The 18,292-nt window shown below is 44.6% G+C and overlaps 1 long non-coding RNA gene across 1 annotated transcript in view; it reads right to left on the minus strand.

Annotated features, from left to right (window-relative positions):
- Nucleotides 1–974: 974 nt before the first annotated feature.
- LOC138930488 (uncharacterized) overlaps nt 975–18,292 on the minus strand; it is a 37,699-nt gene continuing 20,381 nt past the window's right edge. Inside the window, exon 3 of the long non-coding RNA XR_011446200.1 lies at nt 975–2,435. This is a non-coding gene — a long non-coding RNA (uncharacterized lncRNA). The remainder of the gene's footprint in view (nt 2,436–18,292) is intronic.

Here is an 18,292-nt window from a genome sequence, read left to right on the forward strand (position 1 = left end):
GATGAGCACCATATATGGTAAACATGGATAAATATGAAAAGACTTGTTTTCAACCTTTAATTTTTTTTTCTTTAAAAGATAATTGACTACTAATTGCCACTGAATTGTTTACTTTAAAATAGTTAATTTTATGTTCTGTGAATTTCACCTGGATGACTTATTCCAAAGATCTAAATGACTATTTAAATATTATTATATTAATTATTATGACTGTTTAAATAATAATATTATTACCTAATAAATATTATCAGGTTTATAATATATGTAGAAGCAAAATGTATTACAACAATACCACAAAGGATAGGAGAAATCAAAGCATGCTGTGTTAAGGTTCTTACTTGTACATGAAGTCATATAACAGAATTTGAAGATAGATTATAATAAGTTAAAAATGCTTATTTGATTTGATTTGGTTTTTTAGTTGAAATACAGTTGTATGGTATTATATAAGTTACAGGTATACAATTTAGTGAGTCACAAATTTTAAAGGTTATACTCCATTTATAGTTATTATAAAATATTGGCTATATTCTGTGTTGTACAACATATCCTTGTAGCTTATTCTATCCCTAATAGTTCATACCTCTTACTCCCCATCTCTATCTTGCCCCTCCCCCTTCCCTCTCCCCACTGGTAACTACTAGTTTGTTCTCTCTATCTGTGAGTTTGCTTCTTTTTTATTAAATTCACTAGTTTTTTGTATTTTTTAGATACCACATATAAGTGACAGCGTACTTATATGGTATTTGTCTTTCTCTGATGTATTTTACTTACCATAATGCCCTTCAAGTCCATTCATATAGCTGCAAATGGTAAAATTTTGGTTTCTTAATGGCTGAGTAATATACCATTGTGTGTGTATATATATATATACACACACTACATCTTATCCACTCATCTAACGGACACTTAGTTTACTTCCATATCTTGGCAATCGTAAATAATGCTGCTATGAATATTGGGGTTCAGGTGTCTTTTTATTTACTTATTTTTTAATTTTTATTTATTTATTTTTCACCTTTTTGTTTTTGAATTAATGTTTTTGTTTTTTTCAGATAAAAATGTTTGCTTTAAGCCCTGGAGAAACTCCAAAAAACACTGATTACAGCTAAGCAGCCAATGGTGGAGTAAAAATAGAAGATAAAAGATTTAGATTATTCCTAGATGCTTTGTCCCTCCAGGAGGTGAAGCTGAATTCCCCTCCCTTTGTGTGTAGGCTGAATTTAGTGTCTTGCATATAATTTAAATTTTTTGAAAAGGGAAAAATTGTAGCTTTATAGTTTAGAAATCTGACAAATAGCCACCTTAACCAAGTAATGAAGGTTAACATCACCAGTAAGTCACATTAATGTCATGTATCCCCCAATATAACAGGATGTCGGGACACATCCCCTCAGTGGTATTCTTGCCCCAAATCCATAACCACAGACTAATGAAGAGAAAATACCAGACAAACCCAAACTGAGGAACAGGCTTCCCAGGTGGCACTAGTGGTAAAGAAACCACCTGCCAATGCAGGAGACAGAAGAGACCCAGGTTCGATTCCCAGGTTCGGAAGGTACCCTGGATAAGGGCATGGCAACCCACTCCAGTATTCTTTCCTGGAGAATCTCATGGACAGAGAAGTCTGGCAGGTTACAATCCAGAGGGTCTCAAAGACTCAAACTCGACTGAAGCAACTCAACACTTCTTGACCAGTACTCTTAAAAACTGTTCAGGTCATCAAAAACCAGAAAAATCTGAGAAACTGCCACAGCCAGGGGGAACCTAAGGAGACATGATGAATAGCTGAAATGTGGGATCCTGGATGGGGTCCTGGAATAGAAAAGGGAAAATCCAAACGAAATCTGTAGTTTAGTTAATCATACTGTACCAATGTAAATTTCTTAGTTTTTGATAAATACACTAACATGTTTATGTAAGATGTGAACATTAAAGAAGATTAGATAAAAAGCATTTGAGAACACTTTGTACTATCTTTGCAACTCTTTCATAAATCTGTAATTATTTCAAAATACATTTTTTTCAAAAGATAACCTAAAACAAGGCAGAGAAAAAGATAAAAGCTGATAAGTATAGATGAGAAGAATAGGAAACAAATAGAGAAATGGGTGACCTAAAGCCAGCCATAACAACAGCTACCTTAAATGTAAATATACTCTAAGCAGGACTATTAAAGGAGATCATCCTGTTGTTCAGTCACTCAGTCATGTCTGACTCTTTGTGATCCCATGGCCTGCAGCATGCCACGCTTCCCTGTCCTTCACCAACTCCTGGAGCTTGCTCAGACTCCTGTCCATTGAGTCCTTGATACCATCCAACCATCTCGTCCTCTGTCGTCACCTTCTCCTCTTGCCTTTAATCTTTCTCAGCCTCGGGCTCTTTTCCAATGAGTCAGTTCTTTGCATCAGGTAGCCAAAGTATTGGACATCATCCTAATGTATTAAAAATAAAATTAACCTCAATTTTTTTGCTGTCTATATGAAATATATTTCAAGTATGAAGATGCAGGTTAAAACTAAAATGATGGATAAAGATATACCAATGGTGGCTATATTAACTTCAAAGTAAGCTTCAGGACACAGAATATTACCAAGAGTAAATGATAATGATGATATAAGGGTAAAATGATAATGATAAAAGGGTTGCCTCATCAGAATAATATAACATTCTTAAACATTTAAGTACCTAGTAACAAACTTCAAAATACATGAAGCTAAAACTGCAGATCTGAAACAATAAGTATTTAAAGTCATAATTATAGTTGGAGAATTCAACAGTTCTCTCTCAGTAACAGATAAAAGTAAACAGGAAATCCATGATGATGTAAAAGATTTGAACAACACTATCAATCAACTTGACCTAACTGACATGAATGAAACTCTGCACCCAACATCTGCAGAATACACATTCTTCTCTGAACACAGTGGAACATTCTCTAGGATAGACCACATGCTGGGCCATGAAATGAGTCTCAATAAATTTTAAAGGATTGAAATAAAAAAGAATATGTTCTCTGACCTCAACATAATTAAATTAGAAATCAATAACAAACAGATGTCAGAAAATCCTTAGCTGTTTGGAAATTAGATGACGCACTTTTAAATAATCCATGGGTCAAAGTGTAAATCAAAAGGGAACTAGAAAGTAACTTTAAATGAAAGAAAATGAAAACAACATATAAAATTTGTGAAACACCCCTAAAACAGTAGTTAGGATGATGTTTCAATGACTTCAGCTTCAAATTTAAGAAGCTAGAAAAAAGAAGAGAAAATTAAGCCCAAAGTAAGTAGAAGGAAGGAAATAATAAAAGTAAGTGCAAAACCAATACAATATTGTAATTAGCCTCCAATTAAAATAAATAAATTTAAATTATTTTAAAAAATCAATGAAATAGCACATCCCCTCAAAAAAAAAAAATTCAATGAAACCAAAAGCTGGTGCTTTGAAAAGATCAGCACCACTGATAAATTTCTAGATTGGTAGTACTAGTTATGTGGTTGTATGTCAGGGTTTCCCTGGTGGCTCAGACAGTGAAGAATCCACCTGCAATGCAGGAGACTCGGATTCGATCTCTGGGTTAGGAAGATCCCCTGGAGAAGGAAACGGCTACCCACTCCAGCATTCTTGCCTGGAGAATTCCATGGACAGAGGAGCCTGGTGGGCTACAGTCCATGGGATCGCAAAGAGTTGGACATGACTGAGCAACTAACACACACATGCACACGCACACATACACACACATTCATTTGTCAAAATTCATTGAATTGCACACTTTTAATGGGCAAATTTTATTGTCTGCAAATTATACCTAAAGAACAGATGACATACAAATAACCAATAAACACATGAAAAGATGCTCAACATCATTAGTTAGTGAAATGCAAATTAAAGCCACCATAAGATACCAGTACACATCCATTAGAATGGCTGAAAATTTAAAAAAATAATAATTACAATACCAAGTGGAAGCAATGGGAACTCTCTTACATAGCTGACTGAAGTATAAAATGGTACAACCACTGTGGAAGTCAGTTCAATAGTTTCTCATAAAATTAAAGATAAGCCAATGCTTTGGCCTAGTAATTCCATTCTTAGGTATTTGTCCAAGATAAACTAAAACATATGCCTACAGAAAGCCTCATTCAAAGTAGCTTTATTAAAAAAAATAAAATCAAAATGGAAACAGGCTAGATGACCAGTAATGGGTGAATAGATAAATGAATTGTGGTATATCTATACAATGGACCAATGGTATATCAATGCAATGGTATATCAATATACATTACAAATTGTATTGATATGCAACCTATATAATGGTATATTAATACAATGGATAGTCAGAAATAAAAAGGAACAAACTACTGATATATGCTACACCATGGAAAACCTCATAAGTACTATGCTAACTGAAAGAAACCTGACACAAAAGGCTAGATATTGTATGATTCCATTTATTTGAAATTCTAAGATAGGAAAACTAACCTAAAGTGACAAAGAGTAAGACAGTGGGAGTCAGGGATACAGAGTGGGAGTGAGATTGATTGCAAAGGTCTTCAAGAAAACTTTTTACCACGAGGAAAATGTTGTCAATCCTGATTGCAGTGGTGGTTTTATCGTGGCTGCTCCCTGGGTGCTCAGAACATGGGAAAATACACTTTTCATGGCCCCTGTCTATAGGGACTATCTGAATCATCCAAAACCTGTGTCAGTTGGTTGCCCTGTTTCATGCATTGTGTCAAAGAAACACTGCAGTGGCTGGAGGCTCAATCTCCTTGCCATGCTGCCCTCCAGAAACCAGGTCCCAAGAATGTAAGTGCCATAGATGAGAATCCTGAAGTTCCCTGGGGTATCTGGGGGGCCCAAGCAGGAGGGGTAAGGGTCGAGAGGTTCAAAGTGTGCCTTGAAGGGGAGAAACTGGTCTCCCGCCAACCTGCAACCCATTCTGTACTCTGGCCAGCCCCTCCCGGATGATATTGCTGACCCCTGACCAGGCACGAAAGGGGACCTTGGAAAATTGTAATGAAGGTGTTGCAAAGCATAGTCCCCCACCCTTGAGATGCAGGGTGTGGAGCAGGGGCCCCATTTGCCCAAGTCTAAGATGGTACTGGTTACGTGGGTATAATATCTATTTGTCAAAACTCATTGAACTGTACACTTACAATAGGTGCCTTCCATTATATATAAATCATGTCTCAATAAAGTTGAGAATTATTACTAACAATTAAAAAACCCCTTCTATGTCAGATTCCCAGGACCTACTCTAGATAGAATCAGATTGTTATCTGTTTGCACACTCTGGGAAACCCTTATGTTGATTCTCAGTTGCCCACAGGATCACATCCAAGCCCTTTAGGTGGGCCTACCACACACTTCCTAACTCAGCCCTAACCCACCCGTTCAGCCTCAGCTCCTGAGACTCCCTTCCCCACCCCATACTCCAGACACACTGAACTTCAATCACTCCCCGCTCGTAAACCTGTTTCTCTACAGGTCAGGTTTCCTCTGCTTGAAATGTCCTTCTAGTGCCTCACCTTCTCCATCCAAGGAATTCCTATCTTTTAAGGTCCATCTGGCATGACATGTGTTTTTGTGTGGCCTTCTTGGATCCCTAGGGTTGGTTGATCCCTTCTCAGTACTCCCACAAGTCGTGGGACACACTTTTCATGACGATGACACTTGTCAGCAGTGGACTCTCAGTACCTGTGCTGGGGTTTTCTCTTATACCAAATTGCAAATTCTTCCAGGGCAGGGACCAGAGCTTCTTCCACCCAGCACAGTGTCTGACACATAATAGGCTCTTGATCCTGTTGTTGAATGAATGAATGAGTCACTGATTTACTCTATTCCTCTTTTGTGACTCTTAATTGGGAGCCATTATTGGAGAGTGGCTTTACCACAAGAGTGACCTATAATAATCAAGAAATTTTAAGAGCTGACCCAGACCAAAGAGGAGGAGTATTTGGCCAAGGTTCCATTTTAACCCCTCAGATTATGTCACTGATATATTTTGGTTTATCCAAGACCTGTATTTGTGAGATGGCCAGACCTGGCCTCAGTCTGTGGCCAATATTAGGTGTCAGATACCCACTGTCTTCATCGTCATCACCACTACCCTTTAGCGGGCACTTATTAGTCAGTGGATACTTTAGTACCCACTTATCCCAGTGGGCACTGGGATAAACAATTTTGTATCTTGCCTTTATTTCATCTGCACAACAACACTGGAAGAAAGGGGCTATTGGGTTGAACCAATATGACATTGGCACTTTTCAACCTTTCTTAACCTACAAAATAGCATTTTCATATGGTTCTACCTAATATTACCATCCTTTTGAGGGAGCTAAGGAAACCAGAGTTCAAAGAGGTGGAGTCCCTCACGGAAGTTGATCACCTAGTGAGAGACTGAGCTCAGATGTGAATGTCTGTGCCTCTGACTCCAGAGCCTGAGCTATTGCCCTCACCCTGCCCGGCTTCATCAGCTGTGAAATTCCTGCTATAAGCCAGTCCACAGAGGCCAAGAGGTCAGCCAGGGGCGGGCCTGGCTAGTGTTTCAAGCACTCTTTTGCAGGAGGGATGAGTTGGCTGGGTCTGTGAATGTTAGCCTTTTAGTGGTCATGTTTCCAATTTCTCTTCATTCTCTCCCTCCTCCAGAATCCACCCCCCACACATACACACACATCCAGAAGGGAAGAGCCAAGCAGCTGACTCACACACCACACTGCCACGGCCTTGACTTTGTTCACGTACGCTCAGCGGCTTGAGACTCCTGCCCCACCTCGGTGTTGTCCTCAGTTGGCACCTTGAGGAGCCACTGCATTCTCCCTTGCACTGTGAAGATGGCTGCACTGATGGCCCTGGAGAAAGCCATAGAAGTTGGCAGAAGCTCAAATCCTAAGTCAGAGGTGATGCCTGGCATCTGACAGGGCACAGGCAGAAGTGGATGAGTCGTGCCAGCTGGATCTTTGGGTCTGGAGAGGAGCCAGCAGCAAGTAGCACAGACCCCAACCTCAGCAACATCTCCCCTGCCCCAGCTGCCTCTTGGAACCACAGGCCTGGCGATGTTGGGGGCTAGGAAGGGAGAGCCATGGTGCAGAATCCAGTGACCTCCCAGGAAGAGCTCCCAGTGGCCCCAGTTCATAACATGATGGCAATGATGGAGCAGGGCTGGGACTGGGATGGGCAAGGAATGGAGGCAGGGACAGGAATGCAGACTTGGACAGTGTCTCAGGCATCAGGTGGACCTGAGGGGGTGGGCTGAGGGATGGAGGGAGAGGTTGGAAGCTCAGGCAGACCTCCTGTGACGTTCCATCTTGAGATGAGTGTTGGCGTGGGGGTGGGAGAGTCAGCCTGGCCATGAGGGAGTCTGGGGCTACAGAGCCTGGGCCACAGGATGAAAGATGAACCGGAAGGGCTTCCTGCAAGAACTCCTGAAGCCCCTGGCCTATCCTGGCATAACTAGAAAGAGAAAAAGACCCCAGGATCTCACTAACAGACGGCTCAAAGGCTAGTCTTCCTCTTTCCTCTCTCATGAGGGGGTTGCCTGAGATGCCGCAAAGCACCCTGGGCTAAAGGTCAGGAGGCCTGGCTGCTAGTCTGTCCTGCTTCCTGGAACTCTCCCTTTCTGGGCCTCTGTGTTCCCATCTGTACAAGTGATGAAGCAGGATAGGTAAAGTGGAGTCATGGCTTTCAAACTTTTTCAGTCTGAAGTACTTTCTTTAAACAAAGCCTGACAGAAGAGCTCAACATATAACTCAGATGAAAATTGGGCTACTCCTCTCCTCCCCAGAGATGCCCCCAGAACCTCCACAGCAGCGGAGATTCCCTTTTAAAGACCCCTGGGTTAGAGTACTGGTCTCTAGACTTGAATATGCATCAACATCCCCTAGGGGGTTTGCAAAATACAGCTTTTTGGGACCCCCGCCTGAGTTTCTGATGCAGTACATATGGAATGGGGCCAAGAATTTGCCTTTCTAACAAGTTTTCAGATGATGCTGATGTTACTGGTCCAAGGACCACACTTTGAGAACCACTGGGTTATATGACATACATGTGCCTTTCTATGATTCATGCTCAATCAGTGTTTACACTAATCCAACTCAGATGTTTTAAGATATTCAAGAATGGGGGAGCACCCGGCCTTGTGAGCATGGCATCTCTAAATGCTCTGCCTATGGGTCTCTTTAAGTTTAAAGCCAGGCTAATGACTGGTCCAGGAATTGACAAAATCATAAGCCTCTTTAATGAGTTTACAGTCTGATATGGCCCCTCCACTCCCCAGGAAATAACTCCCCCGCTAATTCCAGCAAAGGAGGTTATTCCATGTTAAGCATTATCCTTTCCAGACATCCCCTTTTTTCCAGGTAAACACCCTGGAGAAGAGGTGGCCATTTGGTCTCTGACCCCTCAGTATTTCTCAGATATTTTCTTCGGGTATAATGAGCATCACCTTTGTCCTCTGTGAGCTTTCCCAGGGTAAGGACCTCACCTGTATCATTCTTCCCAGCATCTCCCATGGCTCCTGGCCCAGTGCCTGGCACACAGTGGACATTTGTTACAAGTTTGCTGAATAGAATAAAGAAAGCATGAGAGCCCCAACTGGACTCAGCCCTCGCAGGCCACCAGCCCCCCTCCCAGGCCTGGCTCACAGCCTCCAACCCCAGCCTCTGGTCAAGGTTGCTCCCTTGGGGACTGTGGAAGGGCGTGTGTGGAGGGGTGGTTTCCCCATTCACCTGGGATCACTGCCGTTTTGCAAACTGCTTCCAAGAATGTCGGGGGCCTCCCATTCCCTACATCCTCCTTTTCAGCCTCACCACTTTCTTAAATAAATTGGCACTGACCCTGGTGACAGACTTGATCATTTCCCTTTGCTCCGTGATTGTGTGAAGTGACTGCCAAAGACCGTTCCTGAAGACTCAGCACATTCCATGGGAGGCAGTGGGGAGCCCATCTGCTCCCCCCCCCACCCACCCCCGAGCGCTTCCTCTCCTTTATTGTGCTATTTTGGCTTCAATGTCCCATTTGGACCAGAGCATCTTCCAGCCAGTGGGGAAGGGGAAAGGGTGGGGAGGAGTGCCTGCTTTCCTTCTTCTCTTACTTGTCTCCCTGGTTTCTTGGGAAATAAATCAACAATGCTCATACTATGTGCCAGGCACCACTCTAAGCTCTCTACACATGTTTAGGTAGTTAATCCTACAGCAGCCCAGATGGGAAAACTGATGCCCAGAGAGGTGAAGTCACTTGCTCCAGGCCACACAGTCTGCGCAAGATGGAAGATGGGCCCCAGGCGGGTCTGGCTCTGGAAGCTGAGTTATTCGTCCCTATGGGCTCTACCGCCTTGCAGGCCTTGAATTCTTGAGGCTTTGGATCTGGGCCCAGTGGTACCTGAGGCCATGTCCTCTCTCCATCGTTACTATCAGCAAAGCCTAAGGTCAATTGCATTAAAAATGAAATTCTTAACAAACTTATGGTTACCTGGAGGTAAGAGGGGTGGAAGAGATAAATTGGAGGATTGGGACTGACATATTCACACTCAGTTCAGTTCAGTTCAGTCGCTCAGTCATGTCCGACTCTTTGTGACCCCACGGACTGCAGCATGGCAGGCTTCCCTGTCCATCACAAACTGCTGGAGTCCACCCCCAACTGCTGGAGTCCACCCAAACCCATGTCCATTGAGCCGGTGATGCCATCCAACCATCTCATCCTCTGTCATCCTCTTCTCCTCCTGCCCTCAATCTTTCACAGCATCAGGGTCTTTTCCAATGAGTCAGCTCTTCGCATCAGGTGGCCAAAGTATTGGAGTTCCAGCTTCAACATCAGTCCTTCCAATGAACACCCAGGACTAATCTCCTTTAGAATGGACTGGTTGGATCTCCTTGCAGTCCAAGGGACTCTCAAGAGTCTTCTCCAACACCACAGCTCAAAAGCATCGGTTCTTCTGTGCTCAGTGTTCTTTATAGTCCAACTCTCACATCCATGCATGACCACTGGAAAAACCATACCCTTGACTAGACAGACCTTTGTTGGCAAAGTACTGTCTCTGCTTTTTAATGTGCTGTCTAGGTTGGTCATAACTTTCCTTCCAAGGAGCAAGTGTCTTTTAATTTCATGGCTACAATCACCATCTGCAGTGATTTTGGAGCCCCCAAAAATAAAGTGTGCCACTGTTTGCACTGTTTCCCCATCTATTTGCCATGTTAAATAGTGATTTCCTGGTGGCTTAGTGGTAAAAAATCCGCCTGCCAATGCAGAAGACTTGAGGTCAATCCCTGGGTCAGGGAGATCCCCTGGAGAAGGAAATGGCAACCCACTCCAGTATTCTTGCCTGGGAAATCCCACGGACAGAGGAGCCTGGTGGGCTACAGGAGTCGGAAACGACCTAGTGACTAAACAACAACAATATGTAAAATAGATAACTAATAAGGATCTACTGTATAGCACAGGGTTGTTGTTATTGTTGTTTAGTTGCTAGGTCATATCCAATTCTTTGTGACTCCATGGACTATAGCCCGCCAGGCTCCTCTGTCCATGGGGATTTCCCAGGCAAGAATACTGGAGTGGGTTGCCATGCCCTTTTCCATGGATAGAACCTGGGTCTCCTGCATTGCAGATGGATTCTTTACCACTGAGCTACAGGAAACTCGAGACTAAATACTGTGTAATGGCCTATATGGGAAAAGAATCTAAAACAAGTGGATATATGTATTTGTGTAACAGATTCACTTTGCTGTACACCTGAAATGAACATAACATTGTAAATCAACTCTACTCCAACAAAAATTAACTTTAAAAAATTCTTTGCATAGCAAAGAGTGTTCCCCATCCCTTGCCAATGATCCACTCATTTAATGTTTGAACTCCCAGACTGACATCAACAGGAGAATGTGGATTCTAGGGTGAGTTGCATAGGCTGATGTAATTACGCAAAAACAGCTGTGGGGAATCGAGGACTCACTGTGCGCCCTTCTCTTTCTGCACCGCCTGGTTTACATCTCACAGGAACCCCAAAGTGGGTTGCAGGGAGGAACTAGGGCTCAAAGAGCCCCCAGTCAACCACAGCCCTAACCCTTGTGCACTTCATTGCCACACAAGATGCTAACTAGCTAGGTGGTCCTCACCGGGATGTCAGGCATTGATTCATTCAATCCTGTATTGATTCGTTCAACCCTCACAACAACCCCAGGAAGTGGGTTCTATGATTATCCCTACATCCCTATCTCACAGATGAAGCAGCTGAGGTATGGAGAGGTCAAGAAACTTGCTCAAGGTCACAAGCCAGGAAGCAGCAGATCTGGGATTTGAACCCAGATGAGTGACTGGGACTGTCGGCTCACCGATGTATGCTCTTCCCCACGACACTGTACTGCCTCTTGGTGTGGGGGCCATCTCAGGGCCCTTGAGGTGCCATGCTACCATAAATCCGGCCCATTCTTTCTTCTCCATGTTTCCCTGCTATTCCAGGTGGACTTGATCTTTCCAGTAACCACAGCTGGAGGCTCTGGAGTCAGTCCTCGGTTCAAATGTCAGCTCTGTAACTTACCAGCTGTGTGATCTCTGTTTCTCTCTGTGCCTCAGTTTCCTGATCTGTAAAGTGGGGATAATAAAGGTAATGACCTCCTAGGGTGGCTCTGAGCATTTAGATCAAGGAGGGTAGATTCCCCCACTACCACCACCTCCTCTTCTCCAGGCCAGCCCCAGCATCCTGCCAGGGAAACAGTGCTTCACGCCCTTGAACTTATCAGTCTCACCCTCCGTGTCTGTCTCTTCCTGTCCCCAAAGAAAGGCAGCCTTCAGTTACAGATTCCCTAGGCTTTTCAAAACTTGGTGATTACAATTCCTCCCAGGAGATCAGAGAAACCCATTTCCCTAGCATTCTGAGCAGGAATTCTATTGTCATTCAGTAAGTCAAACATGGCCAAGGTGGCCCAGCCCATCTCCCTTCCTCCCCACCCTGACTATAGGCAGAGAAAAGACAGCTTCGCTGATACAAGCTCCAGCAGCTCCCCATGGCCAGAGCCTCCCAGGGAGGAATTCACAGCAAAGGCACCCATTTCAAATATTTATTTGGAATCTGAGAAGGCCTTGCCAACACCAATGATTGTGGAAGTGACCCTCTCCTTCTTGCCTTTTTCACAAAAAGTGCTTAAGTACTGGGCAGGGAATAAGAGTTATCCAGCATCTTTGCCCACCTTCCTGAATGTCTTTGTCCTGTAATTTTAGTCTCCTCTAGTGTAGTGTCTCTTATCTTAAGCTTAGTGGGGTAGAGCATCAGACTGCGTATGAGCAAGCAGTCAGACCCCTTTGCTTAGTTCTTCATCCACCCGGTTGAGCCCTAACCCTGGCCACTGACTGCCCCTAGTCACATTCACAGGCTAAGTATACTGTCACAGAATGAGGGAACTCAAACCTAGAGAGGTAAAGCAACTTGGTCAGTATCACAGAGAACCAATCCTCCATCCCAGCCGCATACTGACCATGAATTTCAGACACATTTTATATGGATGTGGGGACTTCCCTGGTGGTCCAGGGGCTAAGACTCTGAGCTCCCAATGCAGGGGGCCTGGGTTCAGTCCCTGGTCCAGGAACTAGATCCCACACATGCCACAACTATGAGCTTGCATGCCATAACTATGAGCTTGCATGCCACAACTAAAGATCCATCATGGAAGTTTCCTGGTGGTTCAGTGGTTAAGATTCCATGTTTCCACTGCAGGGGACACAGGTTCAAGCCCTGGTCTGGGAAGACCCCACAGGCTGTGGGGCAGCTAAACCTGAGAGCCCTAAAGCCTGTGCTCCACAACAAGAGAAACCACCACAGTGAGAGGTCTGCACCGCAACCAGAGAGCAGCCCCCGCTCTCCACAACGAGAGAAAGCCTGCACAGCAGCAAATCCCCAGCACAACTGTAAAAAATCAATTAAAAGACCGAAATAATCAAAATAAGACCCAGTGTGCTACAACTAAGACCCGGCACAGTCAAATACATAAATATTGTTTTAAAAACGAGTATATGGGAGAAGGCAATGGCACCCCACTCCAGTACTCTTGCCTGGAAAATCCATGGACAGAGGAGCCTGGTAGGCTGCAGTCCATGGGGTCGCGAAGAGTCGGACGTGACTGAGCGACTTCCCTTTCACTTTTCACTTTCACGCATTGGAGAAGGAAATGGCAACCCACTCCAGTGTTCTAGCCTGGAGAATCCCAGGGAAGGGGGAGCCTGGTGGGCTGCCATCTATGGGGTCACACAGAGTTGGACACGACTGAAGCGACTTAGCAGCAGCAGCAGAGGGAGGAACAGATGCTCGCCGGAGGCCCCAGAGCTTTTGATGGTGGAGCCAGGACTGTGGCTGAGGACTCCCAGCTCCCAGGCCTCTCTCACCAGATAGGAGCATGGAAAACTAGAATCTAAAATATGCCCAAGGGCTTTCCTGGAGGCTCAGTGGTAAACACTCGCCCCCCTGCCAAAGCAGGGGATGCGAGTTCCGTCCCCGCTCTGGGAAGACCCCATGTGGCACAGCAGCTAAGCCCATGCATTACAGCCACTGGGCCGGTGCTCTAGAGCCCGGGAGCCACAACTACTGAGGTCTGTGGGCACCGCAGCCCGTGCTCTGGAACAAGAGGAGCCACTGTGGTGAGAAGCCAACGCACCACCACTAGAGAAAAGTCCACGCAGCATGAAGACCCTGCACAACCATAAATAAATAAAATCATTAAAAAAAAAAAAGTATATGGATGTATCAGTTGAAAGGGATCCCTGTTACTAACATTGCAACTGAAGGACAGGTGAGTGGCCAGCACATCTTTGTCTCTGAGGGGGACCCTGTCTTCCCACAGTGCTGGGGCTGTTAAAAAGTGTTCTTGCCTAGTGAGAGCGATTTCTATGATGAAAGAAATCAATAAATTGCTGTTGAATGCAGTCCAACTTCACTTACTCAAACTAATTGGAGGTAGCCCTTCAAATTAGTGATTCATTTGTATTGTAGGTTACTTGTAAAGAAACAAAGCTTTATTGCTTTGAATAATTCACGATCACCCCAAGTAGGCTAACAAATTGTAACCTAATCGAGCTCTTAGGAGACTTGCCTGAATGAAAAGATTCCCCAGCATCAATCATTTGTACACAAATGATGCTGCCAAAGGAATAACAAAGTTTGTTGCCTTGAAGTATGGAAATTCAGTGCATGGCGCCCATTTATTCAGATAACTCTTGCTGCTGAAAGTGAGCAAAGTAAGGCCAGGTAAGGCCCAAGCCATCCACACTTGGTACTCGTGGAGTGTCTTCTAATGAGGTTTTACTGTAAAAGGAAACAATCATAGAGTGACCTTAGGAGTAGCAGGTGCAATCTATCCACTGATGGAATAAAAGATAGTTTTGGAATACTGTCACTTCCTTTCATTTTTATTCCTGAGAAGACATTAAGGGGGAAAAAAGTTACCAACGCAAGTCAAGTACCTCAGCGCTTTGTCAAAACCCGGAACAAACATTAAAAGGAAAAAAATCTGAAGGTCGAAGAAGGGAAATAAACAAGAAGAGTAAGTAAAGCATGAATCATCCACCACCACCTGATGGTTCCTTAAAAATAAAACCAGGGAAGGAAGTAGAGTCCGTGCCACAGCTTAGCATTTTGCTAGAGGACCTGGCACAGACTCTGCACCCTTTATCTCACAGAAGGAACTGACCTTTGGCTTTTGACTTGTATTGCCTTTTCCTCAAGGCCCCAGAGAGCCCAGAATGAGATGATGCTCGCCCACAGTACTGGTACTCACCTCTCTCCTGGATGCTGGGAGTGGAGACAGAAGAAATGCATCCTATTTGCATCAAATTGAATTACTTACACCTTGTTTCCCAAAGATTTCAGGTGGCTTACAGCAATAAAATAACATTAAAATAGAAACAGAGAGTCAGGAGCAGTGGAAATATCAATAGAACTTTTTAAAAGCCAAGTGTAAAATACCCTCAAGGCCATCTCGTGTTGAACCCCAGGGAGCTAAAAAGAACAGAGCTGAGATTCAATCTGGCTCAGTACAATGGACCATCTCCTGAAAGAGCACAGGCTCCCCAGATGGACCAATCTTTAAGTGCAATCTTGGGCTAGATCACTGACCTCTCTGAGCCTCAGTTTCTTTAGAGAATTCAGTGAGATGATGGCTGCAAACCACTGAGCCCCACTGTCTGGCAGAGAACACATGCTAAATAAATGGTAGCTGTGAGGACTCACATGAAGACAGCCTCACATTAGGCAACACAAAGCATTTGCCCATGATGGCTCTTGTCTGATTCTCACACCATCCAGGACCTAGACCCAGGATCACAGAGAAGGGAAGCAGAAAAGGGTGGGGTGTTTTAGGGCAAGCATCCTGCAGGCCATGGTACCTCTGAAGGATGGATGGGATTGTCAGAGATGGAAGTGCAGTATGGCCGTGGAATGAGGCAGCACTGTATAGGGACATTAAGAAGACCCTCCTTAGAGCAGAGGAACAGGTAGGAAATAAGAGAGGGGAGGGGGGATAGAGCAGGATGAGCTTGCGGAATTGCTTGACTCTGGCCAGATGGTGAAGGAATTTGGATCCCATTTAACAGGAAACGGGGAGTCATTGAAAGATTTTGAGCAGGTTGAGCAGGGAAGGATGTGACATGTTGAAAGGGATGTTTTCAAAGGTGGAGTCCGTCTGCTGCTGTCTGCTCTGTGCAGGCTGGGGTGGGGGTTGGGAGGAGGCAGAGATGGCAGGCCAGCTCCAGGGACCCAAGGAAGAGACAGATGGCAAGAGCTCAAGCTGAGGCGGTGGGGATGGAGAAGGCGGGCGATGCCCAGTCCCAGTGAGAGGGGCACATATTGTGCATCTAGACTTAACATTCCATGAAGGCAGGAACAGTGTTCACTTTGCTCATCATGGGGTCCCCAGGATCTAGCATAGTGCTTGGCACAGAGTAGGGGATCAGCAAGTACTGAATGAATGAATGAATGTGTTTCTGCATGCCTCCATGCAGACAGATACTGAATAAGCATAAGAATGACTGCTTGGCAGCCAACAAGCAATAGTACAAGGAAAACAAAATAGATGATCATCCTCCCAAAATCTCATTGCTTTCACTAACTTTCTTTCACTGTTCCTGGACCTACGTTGACAGTCTGATATAGGAAGGCGTCCCAGGAAAGCCAGAGCAGGCTGAGAAAGATGCCACTTAAAGCAGAACACGTATTGACATTAATGTTCTGTAGGAAGCATACCAAATGCACATTCCCCAGACAGTTCACATAATACAGGAACATCACAGAGAAGGTAAATTATGGATGAGAGGAGATTTTTTCAATGGGGGTATTTACCTTACAAAAGAATTAACTGAAAATCCACTTAAAGAAGCAAACTGCCTTGTTATTATACTTAAGACCAGGATTTGACTTACTAAAATTGGATTTCCATCCAAGACAATGTAGAATAGTGATGAAAAGCCCTGATTTGGGAGTCTAGAGACCTAACCTTTGGTCTAGGTGAGTAGCAGAACAAGGTAGTTAATAAAACAGCCCTAGGAAACAGCCTGGGTTTACGTCCTGGCTGCACCTCGGGCAAATGGCTTAGCCTTTCTGAGCTTCAGTTTCCAGTGATAAGAAAACATCTGATTCAGCCTCATAAGGTTACTGTGAGGGTTAAGTGAGGTCATGTGTATAACGTGTGCAGCAGTACCTGTAGGGTCTCGGTGAGGATTGCCTTTAACATTGAATCTTAGCTATGTGACATTGGCAAGTCATTTCCTCTTTCTAGGTTTTGGTTTCTCTTCTTATGAGCCTGAGGTTTCTTTCATCCCTGCTTTAGGAATATGGTCCCTACCTATACTACAAATTCATCACCAAACACATATAAGGGTGTCTCCACCCTCTAGGGTCCCCAGTTGATAGTTCTGCCCTTAGAAGGACCAGTGGGACTCCAAGAAAAGTGAGAAGGCCCAAATGGACACAAGACTAGGATAGATGCATTTCTTTAATATACTTTGAGAACATTCCAACTTACTCAAGTTCCATCCCTAATTTCAAGCTTTTTCGGCCCCTTGAAAGCTTCCCTACTTTGTGAATCATCTTCATTCCAGAGCCTAAGGGAGCGTGATCCCGAGAGCATGTCCCTTCTCTGAACAGCTTCCCCAGCCCAGTTTGAAATTAGGATCCCGAGTACTCTTTTAGGGTTTCTCTTCCCCACCCCAACTCTAACCCAGGGAACTGTGATAGAATCAACCTCTGCTGCCCTCTGCTGTCTAGCCCCAGGCATGCAGGCTCCACTTGGGCAGGTTCAGTCTCCCCAGCCCCTAGCTGCCACCCTGAGCTCAGGAGCACAATGCTAATGTCATCTGCAATATTTGCCCTCAACCCTAATCAATACAAACGCGCACTTAGTCTTTCCTATTCAGAGCCAACAACGTTCCCAAGCCACAGCTGCCGTGGTCCATGAGTTTGGAGCTGCTGCCTTCAGCAAAGAAACAGCTGCTCGAGCCAGCCATGTTCCCATCTACGCCTCATTCTTAAAGGTTCCACAGTCATTTGTTGATCCTGAGCCTTTGCTGTGTGCAGGGCACTGTGCTAAATGTTGCATATGCATTATCTTAATGAATCCTGGCCACAAGCTTGTAAACAGGTAAAATTATGATCTCCTCACATGCCGTAACTAAAGATCCCACATGCTGCAACCAAGATCAAAGCTCCTACATGCCGCAACTAAGACCCAGCACAACCAAATGATTTTTTAAAGTTATTGTTATCTCCATTTTACAGAAGAAAGTGAGACTCAGAGAAGTGAATGTCTTGCCTAAGGTCACAGAGCCAGGGAATGGCAGAGATGGAGCAATTGCCACCAATCCTAACTGGTTTGCCTGCCTCTACTCTCTTCCCCTCAAACTGCCCTCCACACCATAGTCTGTGGGTGAGAACACAGACTCTGGAGCTGCTCTAGCAGCTCACCTTCTTGGCTGAAGGAAACAGTTCCAAGCTCTTGGACCACAGCAGCTGGGGCTTGGGTACATCAGTTCTGATTATGGAAGATTGTATGTGTGTCCGTGCTGATCAGCGGAGACTGCAGATGCTTCGGAAGACAACCACAAAGATCTTCAAAAGAATTAAGAGGTGGAATTGACAAAATATGGTACCTGACTGACTGCGATGGCAGGGGAGAAGGAAGGGTCTGAAGTGGTTGTCTATGTTCTGGCTGTGGCAACTGGGTGGCTAGGGATGCCAGTCACAGAGTTGGGAACTTGGAGATGCTGGATGAAAAACCTATTGGGGTACAGGAGAAATGAAGAGATCCATTTT

Source organism: Ovis canadensis, chromosome X (assembly GCF_042477335.2).
Source record: "Ovis canadensis isolate MfBH-ARS-UI-01 breed Bighorn chromosome X, ARS-UI_OviCan_v2, whole genome shotgun sequence".
NCBI lineage: Eukaryota > Metazoa > Chordata > Mammalia > Artiodactyla > Bovidae > Ovis > Ovis canadensis.